The 17,330-nt window shown below is 48.3% G+C and overlaps 1 protein-coding gene across 1 annotated transcript in view; it reads right to left on the bottom strand.

Annotated features, from left to right (window-relative positions):
* Nucleotides 1-17,330, bottom strand: part of PTP4A1 (protein tyrosine phosphatase 4A1) — a 202,393-nt gene that overhangs the window by 126,458 nt on the left and 58,605 nt on the right. The window lies entirely within an intron of this gene.

Raw genomic sequence — 17,330 nt, 5'->3', positions numbered from 1 at the left:
TCTTTGCAGTGAACACTGCCTCTGTGCTCCAGTCTCTACTATTGCTTTTGTGGGAGGACCCATAAAAGCACACCTGCGACCGTGGAGCGATCGCGGCGCTAGAGCAGTCTTTGCAGTCCTTGTCAGGACTACAAAGGACATGGCCTCAGAACAATACTGTCTACAACATTAGCCGGCGAAAACATCAAACGAGGGAGAAGACGAGAAAAGGTGTCGAAGCTCACGCCAAACACAGCTGCCATCATGCCCCTCGTCATCCGCAAAGCAAACAATCAAGCTAAAACCACAAGGACTCTTAGCCACAAACTCCACGCTGCCAGGAAACAGCCCCACCAACATTACAGGCGCACAACTCCGCCCTATGAAACCGGCGCAGAACCACCAAAAAAGGAGTGCAACCGCCAGCAGACAATTGATCTACTCAATGTGACCTATTAATTGCAAGGGGCGAAGCCTCCTCGGACCCTGTTCCGAGCCCCCAAGACTCACAAAAGGCCACCTTAACGGGCGGCAATGAAAGCGAAACCAGGGCAACCCAGACCGCTCGGCTCGACCATTCTGTTGGAGGTAACCCAGTGCAGCCTGACGGAGGACTGATTGCGAGGGACTCGCCCCAACCTAAGAGCCCACCCAGGAACGGCCGGCAAAACCAATCTTCAAGCCTTATTGGAAACTTCACCTACCTCTGATGGAGAGGCCACGCGGCAGGAATCTCGCGAGCCGAGAGGCTCCTGGGACATGTGCGGGGCCCTGGCCGATAGGCCCAAAGGCCCAATACCCCCCCGCCAGAGCCCTCTCCGTGCCCGGGAGGTCCTCAGGCGCCGGCGGGTGCTGCAATGCCTCTCACGATCACAGCGCAGGTCCAGGCCGCATGGAATGACGGACACACCGAGCTCCTGGAGCCCCGCCCGCAAGAACTGGAGCCGTGCAAGCCAGGCACCACCACAGACCCGGCTCGCTCAGAGGACTCTTGAGCGCCCCCAGTGGCTAAACCTACATCACAGCTTTCGCCCTCCAAGAACGGAGAAGTCCTGTGTGGTGCAGCCAGTCATGAAAATACGGGGGATGAATGGGAAAACGTTTACAATCACCAGCTCCCACCCCATCAACAAAAAAAGGGGTCCCAAATGCCCATAAAGGGAGCATGTTCAAAAACTACCCTCTGCAACTCACTAAAAGAACTTTGTGCTTTCTTTTTCCTTGTCTCGCAAAAAGTACTTACTGAACTCATGGATGATTAAATTTTATAAGCTCTAACGGACGTGCCTCCAGTCTCAAAAACGCGCAAAACAGTCTCCGACCCCAGCCATATCAAAACTCCCTCAATCAGCAAAGCAGCACCAGACCCTGCGCCGCAGGAGGAATCAAACAAGAACTCTACAACAGAGCCCACCCCGAGCAACAACAAAGCCCCCAACGGTGCAGCCACACTGGACAAACCCACAACTTCCACCTACAAACTCAATACCCCCTGCCCACTCAGGCAAGCAACTGGATCCCCCCCCACCCCCTAATGATGCCTCGCCGCCTTCTGCGGGGAAACAAAAGGAAGCTGACGAACTGGAAGTCCCACTTTCCAAAGAACTCTTTTCATCCTCGCTGCCCAAGAATGACGACCCTCACAAACCAACCGACCCACTGGGCCTACATCCCAGTGTAGTGATTGACACAGACTGGCAGATCCCAGCAACTCAAGACCTGCGAGAAGGTCCTCTCTACCACACCTGCCAAGGGATGCCCAGCCCGCACAAAACCTGCTGAATGACAGACCTCTACACGAACAACCCTTTGGGGACGCAGACCAGAAGTACGAGCCATGCCTACATGCGCCCCAAAGAAACTCTCAAAAAAGCCGGACATGATGACGATAATGTCAGCAATCACGATTGCCCTAGTGCTCTTCGGAAAACTGTACAAGTGAGACTTGTAAAGACCACACAACACTCATTGCACTGATGCACACCAAAAAGATGTACATAGGATTCATCACTGCAAAGAAAGTAACCCGAAAGGTAGCTATGCTAGTCCAAATTGCCAAAGAGATCTACAAGACACGCCCAGAGATAAACCAGAAGGACCAAAGACGCAAGGACCCAGCGCTCAAACTCAGACTCTCCTCTAGGCGCAGGACTGTTTGTATTCTCAGGCATCCAACGAGATACTCCGACAGGAAAGAACAAAACTGAAGTACACAAAAAGGTCCTACTTGTAATTCAGGTCCGAGCAAAGAGGCCTGCATTATCACCGACTCTCCCAACAATCCCAAGACCTCTCTCAATTGAAGCGGGTCCCCTAAGAACTGTCTGGCTAAGCCCAACCACGCAAAACAGACAAAGTTGGGTAGCTCACAAATCAGCCCCCCGAGAGAACGAAAACTCTCAAAAACAAAACTATTTTCTATTCAATCAACAGAAAACCACAATCCCGCAACCTCAAATGCTACCAGATCACTCAACCCAACAGTCCGAGGACAGTCGAGGACTTCATGGCAGACAAAAGGCGATGAACATAACCCTTCATCTCTCCCCAGAGGCAGGGGAAAACAAAGCGTGAAACTGCGAGACCAGTTCGCAGAGCACCCTTGAAAAAACATCACCAAAAAAAACAAATGCAGACGGAACAGCTCGACAACACCAACCCCGAAACAGACCACCAAATCACAACTCTTAAAAGGATCACTCCAACCAAAACCAGAATTTAGTAACCACAGACATCGAAGAGAAAACGAAAGACCTGGTCCACAAGGGTCCGCCGCACTAAAAAGACACAGGGAACACATAAGTACAGACCGCAAGATGCCTCACAGCGCAAGACCATCTCGCAAGGAGGCAGTGAGTGCCCACAACAAAACCCGACCTGCTAGAGGACAACTCAAAACACCATCAAGAAGTAGAATCCAGAAGCCATAACATTGAATAGAGTAACAATTATGAAGATTCTGAGAAACACCAAAGACCTTAAGTGTCTAAGCCTGGACGACATTACACTCGTTGAACCCTATCACAAAGCCAGGAAGGCAAAGGCTTATATACATAACAGAATCTTCAAGAATAATCCTGAACATGTAAGAGATACCATGCTCAAAAAGGGGCTTCTAACAGAATACCAAGACAAAACGCCCCTACTCGACACAGGCACAGAAAACAAAACGGCTGGCAGCCAAAGGGCGCACTACAGGACGAAAACGGCACTCTACCATCGGGCAGATTTCAACCATGGCACCTCACCCAACCGACGACACCAACCTAAGACCTTGGATTTATCAAAAACAGAACAAACAGGAAATCCTAACCATCCTGACAGCGAAGATCACCCACACGAAAAGTTACCTACACCCACAAAGAAATCCGGAACAGCCAGCCATCCGGATCCCAACACAAAAACAAAACGAAACACTTTCTTTTGCCCCAATAAAACAACTTTGGGCGTGGCTTCCGAAACCACCAAATTCCGGGGCCAGCAAATAGCAACCAGCAGTGAGGCAAAATAGGCAAGAAACACCAAGACACAGAAGGAAAGAATCCCACACCGGCCTCACTTAAACTGGATCATGTAACACAAGGTGTTTCAAACACCTGATGACAACGGGAGATACCAACCTGGGAGACTTTGATATTCTAGCACTTCAGGAGACCTGGCTGCCAACTGCACCTGCAATAGACTGTTACGCAATCGAAATCGCGCCAGCAAAAAGAGCCTTGATAGTCCGATCAGGATGCGGCCTGGCAATCGAAAAAGAAAAAAAAATGCGATCCTTCTCCCAAAGCCACATCTCGGTACAGGTGAAGTGGACCAGAATCGATCCAACTAGCGATAAGACCCAGGAATCCTCAGCGGCAATAATAACCACTTATTGGAACCCCAAAGCCACTACTGACGAGAGATTCCTACGGACACTGGAATCCGAAATAGACTTCATCCAAGCCAATTCGGAAATAACGTTGATCACCATATGCGGAGACCTTAACTTGAACTGCCCGACTACAAAAGAAACCCCAACAAACAGAAAGCGGCGGGGGGACTCTATAGGCCAAAAATGGGTGAAACTGATCTCTTCAACACAGACGAAATTTCCCCAAAAGCATCCCAAATTCCAACATGGGAAAGAAACCACCAAAAAGCTACCATCGACTACATATTCGCCTCAGAGGCAATGCTCAACCTAGTATCATCTTTTGACATACGAACTAAGGCTAGCAATGATAATATCCTGGAAATCACGTGGATCTCACAAAGATCTCCGAACCCGACAATGAAAGAAACAGTGGAAGTTACTAACCAAGGAAACCGTCTTCACTTAACAAAAGAAAGAATTCTGGAACTGTCCGCGATAAGAAAAAATTGAGACCCTCGGAGAACACTGAAAGTACCAAAATTGACTATCAACCATTATTAATCGCATACCAAGCGGGCCCATCAAAAAATCAAGGAACATCACAACAAGGCACGCACCACTACGATAAACTCTTGGTAGAGAAACTTTGTGCTCTCCGTAAACTCAGACAAGCGAACAAGTCAAACTCCAACCACCAAGAAACACTATCAAGAGGAGACAAAGATATACGCAGGATGGATCAAATTCTATCGAGCAACATTATACCAACATACTCTGAGGTGATGCTAAGGAATGTCAATGGCAAAAACTCCAGAGAATTCTGGGACCTTGTAAAAGGGATCGACAAAAACACAAGTCCATCAACAACCAACGCTGTGAGTGAGGAAAGATGGACTAACCACTTCAGCAGCTTGTTCCAGAACCCATCCCACAAGCTTAAGCATCTCAACCCTCCGTGCCTTACGCCCTGGAAAGATTTCTCCAACAAAGCGGACATAGCAAGAGCAATTCAAAAGCTAAAACCATCCAGAGCCCGGACGGGATAACGAACATTGACTTGAAAAACCATCAAGATGCCTGGGCTTCCTTAATCAGCATTGTCTTCAAAGAGATAAGCCTTTTAAAGACAATACCCAGTTCTTGGACTTCGGCAACAGTCGTTACCATCTTCAAAAAGGGCGACAGATCTGACCCCTCCAACTACCACCCTATAGCTTTGCTAGACGATAGGAAAAATCTACAGTTCATGTCTCCTAGAAAGCTTTCAACGCTGGGCCATACACTCCCCTTGTGACGACCCCTTCCAAGCGGGATTCACCAAGAACATAGGGACCACAGTAAACATGCCATTGAGCATAATAAAAAGCATCAAGAGCACAACATTAACAAAAAAAAAAAAATTATAAATATATATTATAGGTATTTATGGCCTTTGTCGATCTAACCTAAGCATTCGACAAGATCGACCACAACCTACTATGGTCTAAACTGGATGCATGGAATTGTCCTAATCAGATCCTAGATTCCATCATTGCTCTTCATACAAAAACCACGATAAGAGTAAAGCTCAACCAAAAAGGCACCCTTCTCTGAAGAGATTTCGACCGACAGAGTGAAGCAGGGCTGCCCCATGGTGCCTGTGCTTTTTACAGCATTCCCTGGAGACTATAAAGAGACCTACGAAGACCTTAGAACATTCCCACCTAAAATAGGTGGGACCCAAGTACAAGGCTCCTCTACGCTGATATCATCTTGATCGACCAGACGCCAATCGGACTCCAACTCAACCTGGCAATCTACATAACAAAAAATAACCTTGAGATCAATAAAGAAAAAAAAACAAAATCTTGGTGATAGAAAAATCTACAAAAACAAAAAGAAAATCCAATCATTGGACGATTGAGACCACTAAAATCGAACAAGTAAAAGAATTCAAGTACCTTGGGGTCATGATCGACAGCTCTGTCAATGAGGCAAGCATGCAGATCAACCTCTGGGCAAAAAAAATCGGAAACTCACTTCCCAGGCGAAGGCAATCGATAGAAAATTCGGACGCTTCTCGCTCATGCCTGCGATAAAATACTAAAAAGGAAAAGTGATTCCGTCCCTGACATATGGAGGAGAAGCCATTCCGACAATCCCCTCAAGTCTTTGGGCTGAACTTTAAGGCCACTTCTGGCGAGAAGTGCTATGCCTGCCAAAGTCAACATCACTACCACCAATAAGGAGAGAACTGGGGCTGCTCTCGCTAAAAGCAGCAGTCGACTGGAATGAAATGGCACTCTACAGAAAAGTGATCATGCCAGACACAGCTCCGCAGTACGAACTGATAAATCAAGAAATTGCCGCCAATGGTTGCAACATGCTCTCAACCTGGGCACAAGAAAAAACTGCAATTGGAGCAATCTGGCTGCAATGAGGAGGACCTCTTCCAAAATCCAATGCAAGTCAAGAAAAAGCTAAGTGAATTGGACTGGATAGAAACTCAAGACAAGGCCGCTTCAAACAAACTCCTGGCTCACCTCCCAAGTCAATATAAAAAAACTTAATGAAATTGAACAAGTGTTCAGATGCTTCCCTGACAAACGCCCGAGACAAACCTTTTTAAGGGCCAAGCTAAACCTCCTTCACACCAATGAAATCAGAGCCCTCAGAGGTCTATCCACATCCAGCAGCTGTCATCTATGCAAGACCGCTACCGAAACCGAATCGGTCAGACACCTTCCGACGACGTGTCCCGAAACCTCTACTTTTAGAAAAGCATATCTAAAACCACTTTTTGAACCCTTCTCGCTGAGAGAAGAAGACTCCTGGCGGTCCCATCTGCTAAGCGGAAAGAAAACTAACTGGACTATTGCAGCAGCCAAGATCTTGGAAGCTGCCTTGGCAGCTTGCCTCAAAGAAGAAAACTGTACACTACAAAAGGAAAAGCAAACAGAAGAGAACAATTTTGTAAAATCAATAAATTTGATTAAAAAAAAACAAAAAAAACACATTGACAACAAAAGTAATCGGAGTAAGGCAACTGGGAAAGGGGGTGCTGTAACACCACAGAAGCTCGAAGAGTCTGACCACATGGGAATCTCAGCATTTGTTGCATTTAAAGCAAGTGGCTTTGATAACCTCAACCTAAGTGCAGTTGGGGAGCTTTTTCAACAGCACTCTGGCGAGGCATGGGATGCCCACTAGTTTAAGGGTAAAACCGGGTTAAAACCAAAAAGGTAGATCACACCTTTCTATAATGGTAGCCATCAAGATGGATTTCTAGAATCTGGCCTGGTGGACAGATTTTAGAGATGACCTTGGTTATAATTGTAAAGACTAGAGTGGGTATCTGTACTCTTGCCCTCTATATGGCAGAGCAAAGGTACAGAGCAACCCAGCCAAGGTTCTCTATAGGGTAGCTATGGATGAGCAACCAAGGCCTAAGCTCTTAGGAGGTGGTGCAGGCTGGTTCTAGTACAGTTTAATTGCCAAGCCCCTGAACAAAGGAATGTCCACACACCATGCTATGTGCCAAGATATATATGACAATGCATTACTTACCGTAAAAGCATTTCTGATGGTTGTATCTGCTTAGATTCACATGCTGTGCATAGGTCCGACATCCAGTGGTCACTGCGGAGTATTGCATTTTGTTTTTCGTAGTCGAAAAGGGGACGTCGACAAGGCGTGTCTGTAACACTATCCCTATAGTGATGTGCGTTGTACCCACAATCCCTCACGCGTCGAGGTCCCTCTGTTTGTATTTTTCTGCCCTGAGGGAGCCTTCTAGACTTGAGTACAGAAAAGAGAGAAATATAGTAGAGGATGTCTATGTTCCTTCCATCCGAGCGGGGAGGAAGGGCGGGCGCATGTGAATCTAAGCAGATACAACCATCAGAAATGCTTTTACGGTAAGTAATGCATTGTCTTCTGATGTTTGTTAATCTGCTTAGAATCACATGCTGTGCATAGACTAGCGAGCAGTACCCGGAGTTGGCGGTGGGTTATGAGAAGGAACAGTAGAGAAAAGATGTCTTAATACTGCCTGCCCCACCTGGGAGTTAGATCTAGAGTGTGCATCTAGACAGTAGTGTTTTGTAAAGGTGTGCACAGAACTCCAGGTAGCCGCTTTGCAGATGGACTCAAGGGGAACATTTGCAATGAATGCTATGGAAGCCCCAGTGCCTCGAGTGGAATGTGCTCTTGGCTTGAAGGGTAGTTCTCTCTTAGCAAGAGTGTAACAGAGAGTGATGCATTGTACAATCCATCTAGATATAGTGGACTTAGAGACAGCATCTCCTTCTCTTCCTGCTGCCACCCAGACAAAGAACTGATTAGTCTTTCTCAGTGATCTGGTTCTTTCCATGTAGAACATGACAGCTCTGCGTACATCTAGTGTATGCAGACTTTTTTCTCCCAAGCTGGAAGGGTTTTGAAAGAACGTTGGTAGTTCTATAGATTGGTTTACATGAAATTTGGAGATGAATTTTGGTGCAAACCTTGGGTGTGTGCGGAGAACCACCTTATCCTTGTGAACTGATACGAAGGGGTCTAGTACAGAAAGAGCCTGTAGTTCACTTACTCTCCTAATGGAGGTGATAGCTATTAGGAAAGCAGTCTTAAGAGTGAGGTATTTAAGAGTTGCCTTGTGCATGGGTTCGAAAGGAGTGCCCATGAGTCTAGAAAGTACCACGTTTAAGTCCCATCCGGGAGCTGGGTTAGCTATCGGGGGGGTGTATTCTCTTTACCCCTTCCATAAAGGCCTTGATAACTGGTATCTTCCACCACGACACTTTAAGTTGGGAAGTGGTGTATGCAGAAAGTGCCGCTAGGTGGACTTTAATGGAATTAAACACTAGACCTGAATCCAGTAAATGGGAAGTACAGAATAATGTTAGTGGCAGAGCAGTCCACCGGGTTGATGTTCTTACTTCTACACCAGATGACAAATCTTTTCCACTTGCTAGAATAGCAGTGGCGAGTATTAGGTTTTCTGGCTTCCCTGAGGATGTCCATACATCTCTGAGGGAGATGTAAATGTCCAAATTCTATGATCTCAGGAGCCAGGCTGCTAAGTTCATGGTCTGAGGGCATGGATGTAGTGTCCTGCCCTTGTCTTGTGACAGCATGTTGTACGGGCAGGGAAGTTTCATTGGGGGAGATAGGGACATCTCCATCAAGTGAGCGAACCATGGCTGCCGGGCCCACATTGGGGCTACTAGTATCATGGTAACCTGCTCCTGGTGCATCTTGTGCACCACTTTGTTGAGGAGGGGAGTCGGGGGGAAAGGCGTAAACAAATTTCCCTGACCATTGAATCAACAGACCGTTCCCCTTGGACTGGTTCTGGGGGTACCTGGAGGCGTAACTTTGGCATTGTGAGTTCTCCAGGGTTGCGAACAGGTCTATTTCCAGGAAACCCCATTGCGTGAAGACGTCTAAGACGATGTCTTCGTGTAATTGCCATTCGTACTCTTTGGGTAGGGGGGAAGTCTCTGCTGAGTTTGTCTGCTAGCAGATCGAGTTCCCCTGGTACATGTTGTGATAGTAGGAACATGTTGTGTTTGAGAGCCCACTTCCATATATTCTGGGACAGCTTGGACAGTCCTGGAGAGTGAGTGCCCCCTTGTTTGTTGAGATAGTGCATGGCTGTGGTGCTGTCTGTGAGGACCATCACTGTCTTTCCTTGTAAGTGTTCCTGAAAGGCTTTCAGTGCTTTGAACACTGCTAATAGTTCCAGCAGGTTTATATGCTTGGATGCTAAGCTCGGAGTCCACACTCCGTGAGCAGTCTGATGGGATAGGTGAGCCCCCCATCCTGTAAGGGATGCGTCTGTGGTTAGAGTGGCTTCCACTGCGGGTGTGGCAAAAGTTTTCCCTAATAACAGGTTTTCCTTTGTCCACCACCGTAGCGAGAGAACCAAGGCCTGCGAGACCACCACCAGATCGTCCCATTGTCCGCTGGCCTGACACCACTGGCTGTAGAGCCACTCTTGCATTGGGCGCATGCGCAGGCGCGCGTGAGGTACCAAATAAATACATGACGCCATCATCCCTAGCAAGCGCATTGCTTTGCGTACCGTCGCCTCTCGACCTGCCACATATTGGGGGATCTGAAACAGCATGTTTTGGACCCTCTCGTTGGAGGGGAAGACGAGGCCGTCCTTTGTTCGAATTAGAGCCCCTAGGAATTGTTTGATTTGGCTGGGGTCTAAGCTGGACTTCTTTTCGTTGATGGAGAAGCCCAGTTGGGACAAAAGGTCTATGGTCCTTTGGGTATTGGAGAAGCATGTTTCGTAAGAATCCCCTGTTATGAGCCAGTCGTCGAGGTACGGGTAAACTGGGATGGATAATCTGCGCAGGTGGGCCGCTGCCACTGCCAGTACCTTTGTAAATACCCTTGGTGCAGATGCTATCCCGAAGGGTAGTACTCTGAACTGATAGTGTTTGTTCTCTATCTTGAACCTGAGGTATTTTCTGTGCGCTGGCAACACTAAAATATTAAAGTATGCATCTTTCATGTCTAGTGTTGTCATGTAATCCCCCTGTGATAACAGTGGGATTACTTCCTGCAGGGTCACCATACGAAACTTTTGGGGTTTGACAAAGTTGTTCGCTGGGCGCAGATCTAATACAGGGCGCATGGTTAAGTCCTTTTTGGGTACAAGGAAGTACACTGAATAAATACCTTCTGTTACCTGAGATAGGGGAACAGCCTCTATAGCTTCTTTTTTCAGTAGTTCTTCTACTTCTTGAAGAAGAATGGTGAGGTGTTCCGGTGTCATGCGTCGGTTCCGTGGGGGTCTGTATTTCGGGGAACCGTTGAATTCGATGCAGTATCCGTGGGCTATGGTGGATAATACCCAGCGGTCTGACGTTATTCCCTCCCATGCTGAAAGGAACGATGTTAGCCGGCCCCCGACCGGTGATGCATGGGAGGGGACCCGAATCTTTGGGTCATTTGTTGGTATTGGGCGTGGGGCCTTTTGGACTGGAGCCGCGCCCTCTTCCTTTGCCACGCCGTTGGCCTCTTTGACTGAACTGGGTGTTCTGGTTAGCGGGCCAGTTGGTAGCAGAGTAAAATTGTTATTGGCTTTGCTGCTGGCGTTGGCCACGAAAGGAGCGTCTATTGCCATAGCTGCGTCTGTTAGGTGGCCTAGAAATTTGGTCAAGAGTCTTGATGGTATCAAACTCCTTCTTCGCATGTTCTAGTGCCTCATCAACTGCTTTCCCAAACAGATGTGTTTGCTCTATGGGCTTATTTATTAGGGAAGCCTGAGTTTCTGGCTTAAATCCCGAATTGCGCAGCCAGACATGGCGTTTGAGAAGTATTCCCTGAACCAGGGAGCGGCCAGCTGTCTCTGCGGCATCTAAGGAGTTCTTTACGATGCCCTGGTTTACAAGAGTTCCCTCTGATATAGTAGCCAACAGGCGTGAACGCAGGGGTTCTGGTGCGTCCTCTGCTTCGCTGCGCAGTTTGCTCCACTGTGCATCTGCGTAGCTAGCTAGTAGGGAATTGTTATTCGCGATCCTGGTTGAGAAGGCGGCGGAGGTCGTGATTCTCTTCCCAAGTGCATAGAGCTTCTTGCCCTCTTTGTCAGGTGGTGCCTCACTAGTAGATAGTGGTACCCCCGCTCTCTTTCTTGTGTTTGTCACTACCAGAGAGTCCGGAATAGAATGTCCCCTGATGTACAAAGGGTCAGAAGACGAAGGGCTAAAGAGCTTTTCTATCCGAGGGTTGACCCCTCTGACTAAGGCCGGATTGGAAAGGGAAGGAGTTATTCTTCTCTTTATAGAAGCCAGGAGCGGAATGGACTGGCTGACCGGGGCTTTTTCTTTAATAACTTTTTCTACAAAGTCTATGTCCGGAAGAGTCTCCCCTGTGTCTATTTCAAAATGCGCTGCTGCCTTGCGCAATAGTGCATTAAGTGAAGGCTGGTCATCTATGGGGGAGGTGTTCCCAATAGGTGAGTCCTTGGGAGGAGAAGGGTGAAAGACATCAGGGTCTGAGTGCACTGATGGGGATTGCCAAGGCTGCACTGATGGGGAGTGCCAGGGCTGTGAGGTAGCTGTATCTTCCTCAAAAGCTCCAACGCTAGTGTAAGGGTCTTCCTCAAACCTCTCCTCCTCATGTTCTTCATCTCCACCTAAACACTCCTCATCTTCCTGGAGGTATTGCTCCTCTTCAGTGAGGTCATATGCATCTGTAGAAGGGGGAAACAGCCTAGGAATCTTGACCCTAGGGTCATCCTGGGTCCATTCTCTTGGTCTTTTCGGTGTGGGTGGGTTTTGGCTACCCAAAAACCTCTCCATCTTTTCCATACAAGAATGGAGTCTTTCCATGGTCTCATGGGGAACCCCTGAATAGTCTAGAGGGGGGAAATCAAGTCTAGAGGGGGGAAATCAGTGTTATCACCTTCAAAACGCTTCGAACGCTCCCACAACGTCGACGAAAGGTTTCCGTCGCCCTCAGAAAAGCACTCCGGTAGTTCAGAAGTGCCTTTAGATGAATGGGGCAGTTCCTGGCTACTCTTGTGCTTTTTCGGCGTTTCTATTTCCTTCGGTGCGGTATTCAACGTCTGTTTCGTCGTCCGCTTACGTTTGTCCTCGGAAACAATTCTCGCCAGACTCTCGACGACGAGTTCGTCAGTCGAGGGTTCTGGAGTCGGCGTTGCCTGCGTTGCGCGTTGTTTTTCGACAGCCGCTCTATGGAGCGTTACGTCGGATGTTTTTGAGGTAGCGCCCGTATTAGATGAAAGCCCAATCGCTGGTCGCGGCTGCGTTTGCGGGTGGGGCTTGAGACCCTTGCGGTCTGAGGTCGACGCCGGAGTGCCCTGCGTCCCCTTCGGCGCTGGTGGATCCTTCGTCCTGGACGAAGAAGAGCCGTGGGTTGTGTGCTTAGGCCTATGGGGTCTGTGTGCGTCCTTGTCGCCGGGGTGTTCATCCCCATAAGCAGGGCGTGAGCCGAGCCCGTCGGGGCCGGGGACGGACGTCGAGGAGCGCGAGCGCTCCTTCTGGGGGTTAATGACTTCCGTAACGGACGTCGAGTTATCACCCTCCTCGTCACTTTCTGTAACAGCGGCGGCGGGTGAGGAAATTGACTTCGACATAGCGTAGTCCGCCCACCTCTTAACTTTCCGTTCTTTAAGAGTTCTTGGTTTCAAGAGCTTACAGGCCGCGCAGCTGTCCTCCTTATGATCGAGGGGCAAGCAACGATTACAGAGCTTGTGTTTGTCCTTCCAAGTGTATTTGCCCCTACAGCGTGGGCAAAACTTAAAAGGTGTCCTCTCCATAGCTGAGGCAATGAAAACTGGTGATAACAACCCCAAGGGAAAGATAGGGGAGAAAGAAAGACATTCTCGACGAGAAGGTAAAAGTTTGAAACCCCCACTCTCCCTACTGTATGTTGGCCGGCGAGGCCTGGCCACGTGTTCGGCAGCGCCGAAGGATCTCCTCCGTCTCTTCTCCTCCGTCGAAAACTTGCTCGGCGGAGAAACAGCTTCACAGCTAACGTCGAGGGGAGGGATATTTAACAATGAGTGTATATTAAGGACCGAGGTCCGTAGTAATTGTTTAGCAATGTCTCTCTAGGAGCTCCGCGTAAGGCGACCATAAACTGGGCGGAAAAAAACAATCTGAGGGACCTCGACGTGTGAGGGATTGTGGGTACAACGCACATCACTATAGGGATAGTGTTACAGACACGCCTTGTCGACGTCCCCTTTTCGACTACGAAAAACAAAATGCAATACTCCGCAGTGACCACTGGATGTCGGACCTATGCACAGCATGTGATTCTAAGCAGATTAACAAACATCAGAAATATATATACACACACACACAATGAATAACACTTTGTACTTTGGCAAATTTATACAATGTCTATGTGGTATGACCCTTAACTATGGACTCCTTTAAAATGCATCAACTGCTGACAGTTCTAGTGGCATACAAATCAAACAGTAATGTGCATCAGCATAGGAACAAAGACGGGATGGGTTAAACAATGGCAGAATGGTACTTCAGCTACTAAGAGTTCTGTGTGAGAACCCCCCCCGCCCCCCCAACCTGGGCAACCTGTAATAAAGTGCATTAACAAGCTCAGTCCAAAAAAAAATCGTCTTATTTCCAGGTCAAAATGTTCTACTACTCCAATGTACCAGAGTTAGCAGAGTTTCTTCAATGGTTCGTCGACAGACCCCTCGACGGTTGACTCCCTTGAAAACAGAAGCCACAGGGCGTCAAGAGTCGTTGGCGCTGCAAAGAAGACTCTGAAGAACGTAGCCCGGCAGGCCCAACGTAGGCCCAAAAACGTTCAGTCGTGCAACACCTTCACATGTACACGAGGAAGGGAGGCGGGGGGAGGGAAATAGTCCCTTGCGACAAATGCCCTCATTGTTCTAGAGAAGGTAGGCCTAATGTAACAGAAGGCCTGCTAAGTGCATTTTGAAGTCATGGGGAAAGAAGTCGAGTCTTTGAAGAATATTAAAAGGAGCATTAAAAAAAAAAAAAAAAACACACCTTTTTGCTCATCTCAAGACAAACTTCTTTCTGGCATTCACGAAACCCACCAGAGGAATACTGCTGTGACTACATTTGCCCATGCCCAAAACTGCATTTTGGACCTCTACAATCAAATCTACTGTGAAGGCTTGAACCTGTAGCCTCTCTCCTCTGGAATGGTGGTACCAGTAAGTCTGAAGCCCTGCATCCATCTGTTCCGGAGTCTTAGTTGCAGGACCTGCAGCAGACTGGAATTGAACTGCACCAGAGCACAGGCCCAGTCTTGCCCTGTCGCAAGAAACAGCTGGCATCCTTACCTTCGTTTGGACCTCACCAACATGCTACTGTTCGCACCAGAGATACTGGAACTCAAAGGAGGACTGTGCTATTACCCATGCCCAATGTCACACCGTCCACTCCCCCCCCCACCCCCTCATACCCTCCCAGAACCCTGTCGGATACAGTTTTCACCATGTACTTTGGCCTCTGCTTCAGCCTTACCCAATTGTTGCTGGAAGCCTCGAACATGCAGTCTGCGAACCTACCCTAGAGCGAGTATAGTTGTCCCCACACGTTTCCGGTGTTGCAAATCAGTGCCTGGGAGTAAGGATCTAATGCATTTCTAATAGTGCCCATCCCCTTTAACTTATAAAGCTGCAATGCTTAATGGGCCAAAGTTGTGGAGCCTTGATCACGAGACTACCGATAGTCCACACCCTTCACAGCCAGTGGGAGCTTTTGAATACTTCTACAGTGACTTGGCAAGAACTAAGATATTTCAGACCTACCCAATGCTTGCGAGTCTGTTCCAATCTTTCCCCTCCACTTTAACCATTTACAGAGTATGTTGCCTATTAACAGTGTTGCAATCTGAAGTAGTAGGTACCCCATTTTGGAGTTACCAAACTGGGTTACCTACCACTGGGTATGTTTGATAGTGATGTGGTGATTTTATGGATTGCCTGTGGCTGTTAAGTGGTATATTTTTGTACTTACTGGTGTGGAATTCATGTTCTGCTTAGGTTAACTGTACTTAAAACAGGCCTACCTGCTTTTAGGTCCAAGCCTGCCTAAATGAAGTGTAAACCTGTTGCACTTAGAAGTCGGCTTTTCAGAAACACTCCCCATAGCAGATTGTGAAAAACCCTCTTAACTAGGGAAGGGGTACATTAACAATCTTCACCTTCCTCCATTCTCCTCAAACGATTCCCCACAAGAGGATATTGCCCCCTCTAAACTTCATGCATGCAAGATGCTGGAAAGAAATTGTCGTGCCCGAGTGATAACAGATAAGCTGAACGTCTGTTTAAATGCCAACTAAGTCAGCACTGGAGCTGCAGGTGTTTATGTTTAAAGTTGTGTAGACAGTTAGTTCACATGGCATTCCTCATCCTTTGAAAGGTAGAAGTTAGTGGCTCGGCACCATGGAACTGTGCGTGTGGCTCCTATGACCCCACCTTTGCCCCCCCCCCCACCCTTTGTGTTTCTACACCCCAGTGACTAGGTGCAGTGTTTGATTTTTGGCGCCAACATCTAGTTTTGTAGCACCTTGTTAAAATGGATTTCTGAACTCTAACCTGGAGTGCAGACGCTCAGAAGGCCAGCCTAGTTTCTTGGAACAGGGTAACCTCTGGACAAGCCAGACCAATCAGGGTAGCTATGGCAGGCGGTCAAGACTAGGTCTCAGGAGGGGTGAGGGTGACTGAAGGACCTCAATGAGCACACAAAGCAAGGACACTTACAAATTACTCCAGACAGTTATCATATCAAAAATAGACACATTTATTACATAGCAAAAGAATCACGGTAACACCAAGTAAACCAACACAACACTATCACTACAATGTATATACAAGACCATTGGGGTCTAAAGGGTTAAATGCACGAAATATGTCGACAACCTAGATGGGAAGAAAACAGGCAATGCAGACAATCTTTAGGCCCAGTTCGACATCGACAATTCAGCTAAGGGGCAGTCCAAACCCTACGAAGAGAGGAGCCTTGTGCTCAATAGTACATGCAATGCAAATTGGGCACAACAGGGTCTCTAGCAGCTTGGGAAGGTGGGTGAGGCGATGCAGAATAAGTTCCCACTATTCAAGAAGGACCTCCACTTGAAGGCAGAGGCAGTTTGAGAGTTCAGGATGGAGTCGCTATTTCGCAATAGCAGTGGAAAGGAGAGGGGCCCTCAGGGGACACTTGTGTGTAAAAATGGGCCCTTGCGCTAGGGGCCACTGGTTGGGGTATTGAGTACTCACCGGTCCCCGAGGCAAGCAGACCCAAACTTCGGCAGATCAGTCCACTTTGCTTGTAGGTTCGAATGCGGCAAAAAGGACGTCTCTGCACCTTTTAGTTCCTGAGATACAACGATGATTCCCAAACGGGACGGTGTCGATTTCTCCGCTCCGGGTGAATGAATCGACCCAGTTTCACTGCAGCAGGCTTCAGGGGCAAGAGGGTCACAAATGCAGCGGACTTGCAAAGGACGTTGCCGCAGAACCGCGTCTACTCCAGTCCTGGCACACTAGTCTCACTTCAGACCTGGCAATGCCAGGTGTATGAAATTTGGTGTGAGGGTGCCGTGGACCCAGAGCTAGCAGTATGCCAAGTTTAGAGGGCCTCCTCGAAACTGCGGTGTTGACAGAGCAAAGCAACTGGGTAAGCTGGTCAGTCCACTAGTTGGACCAGGGACACTTCCGAGAAAGCTTACTTGCAGAGTTTGATGAAGGTGCTGAGAATAGTTGGTCCCACTATCCCAATGGGTCAAAGCGTCTTTGCAGACCTTCTAGGACAACCAGATGCAGAGGGGTCCCACGGGACGGCAGCAGGCTCAGGGTGCCAAACCTTCCAGCGGGTCACCAGCGGTTCCTCGACTCGGCTTAGTGTTGCAGGATACTTGGATCCTATACTTTGTTCAGTGAGAACTCAGATCGACATGGTAGTGGTGTTTTCAGCCTCCTCTTATCCAAAGTTCCCTTCGCGCCAAAACTGAGAGGACCCAATGGGAG

The sequence above is a fragment of the Ambystoma mexicanum genome, chromosome 4p (assembly GCF_040938575.1).
Source record: "Ambystoma mexicanum isolate Mex_15411 chromosome 4p, UKY_AmexF1_1, whole genome shotgun sequence".
In the NCBI taxonomy this organism is placed as follows: domain Eukaryota; kingdom Metazoa; phylum Chordata; class Amphibia; order Caudata; family Ambystomatidae; genus Ambystoma; species Ambystoma mexicanum.
This window is presented reverse-complemented; position numbering and strand designations above follow the sequence as displayed.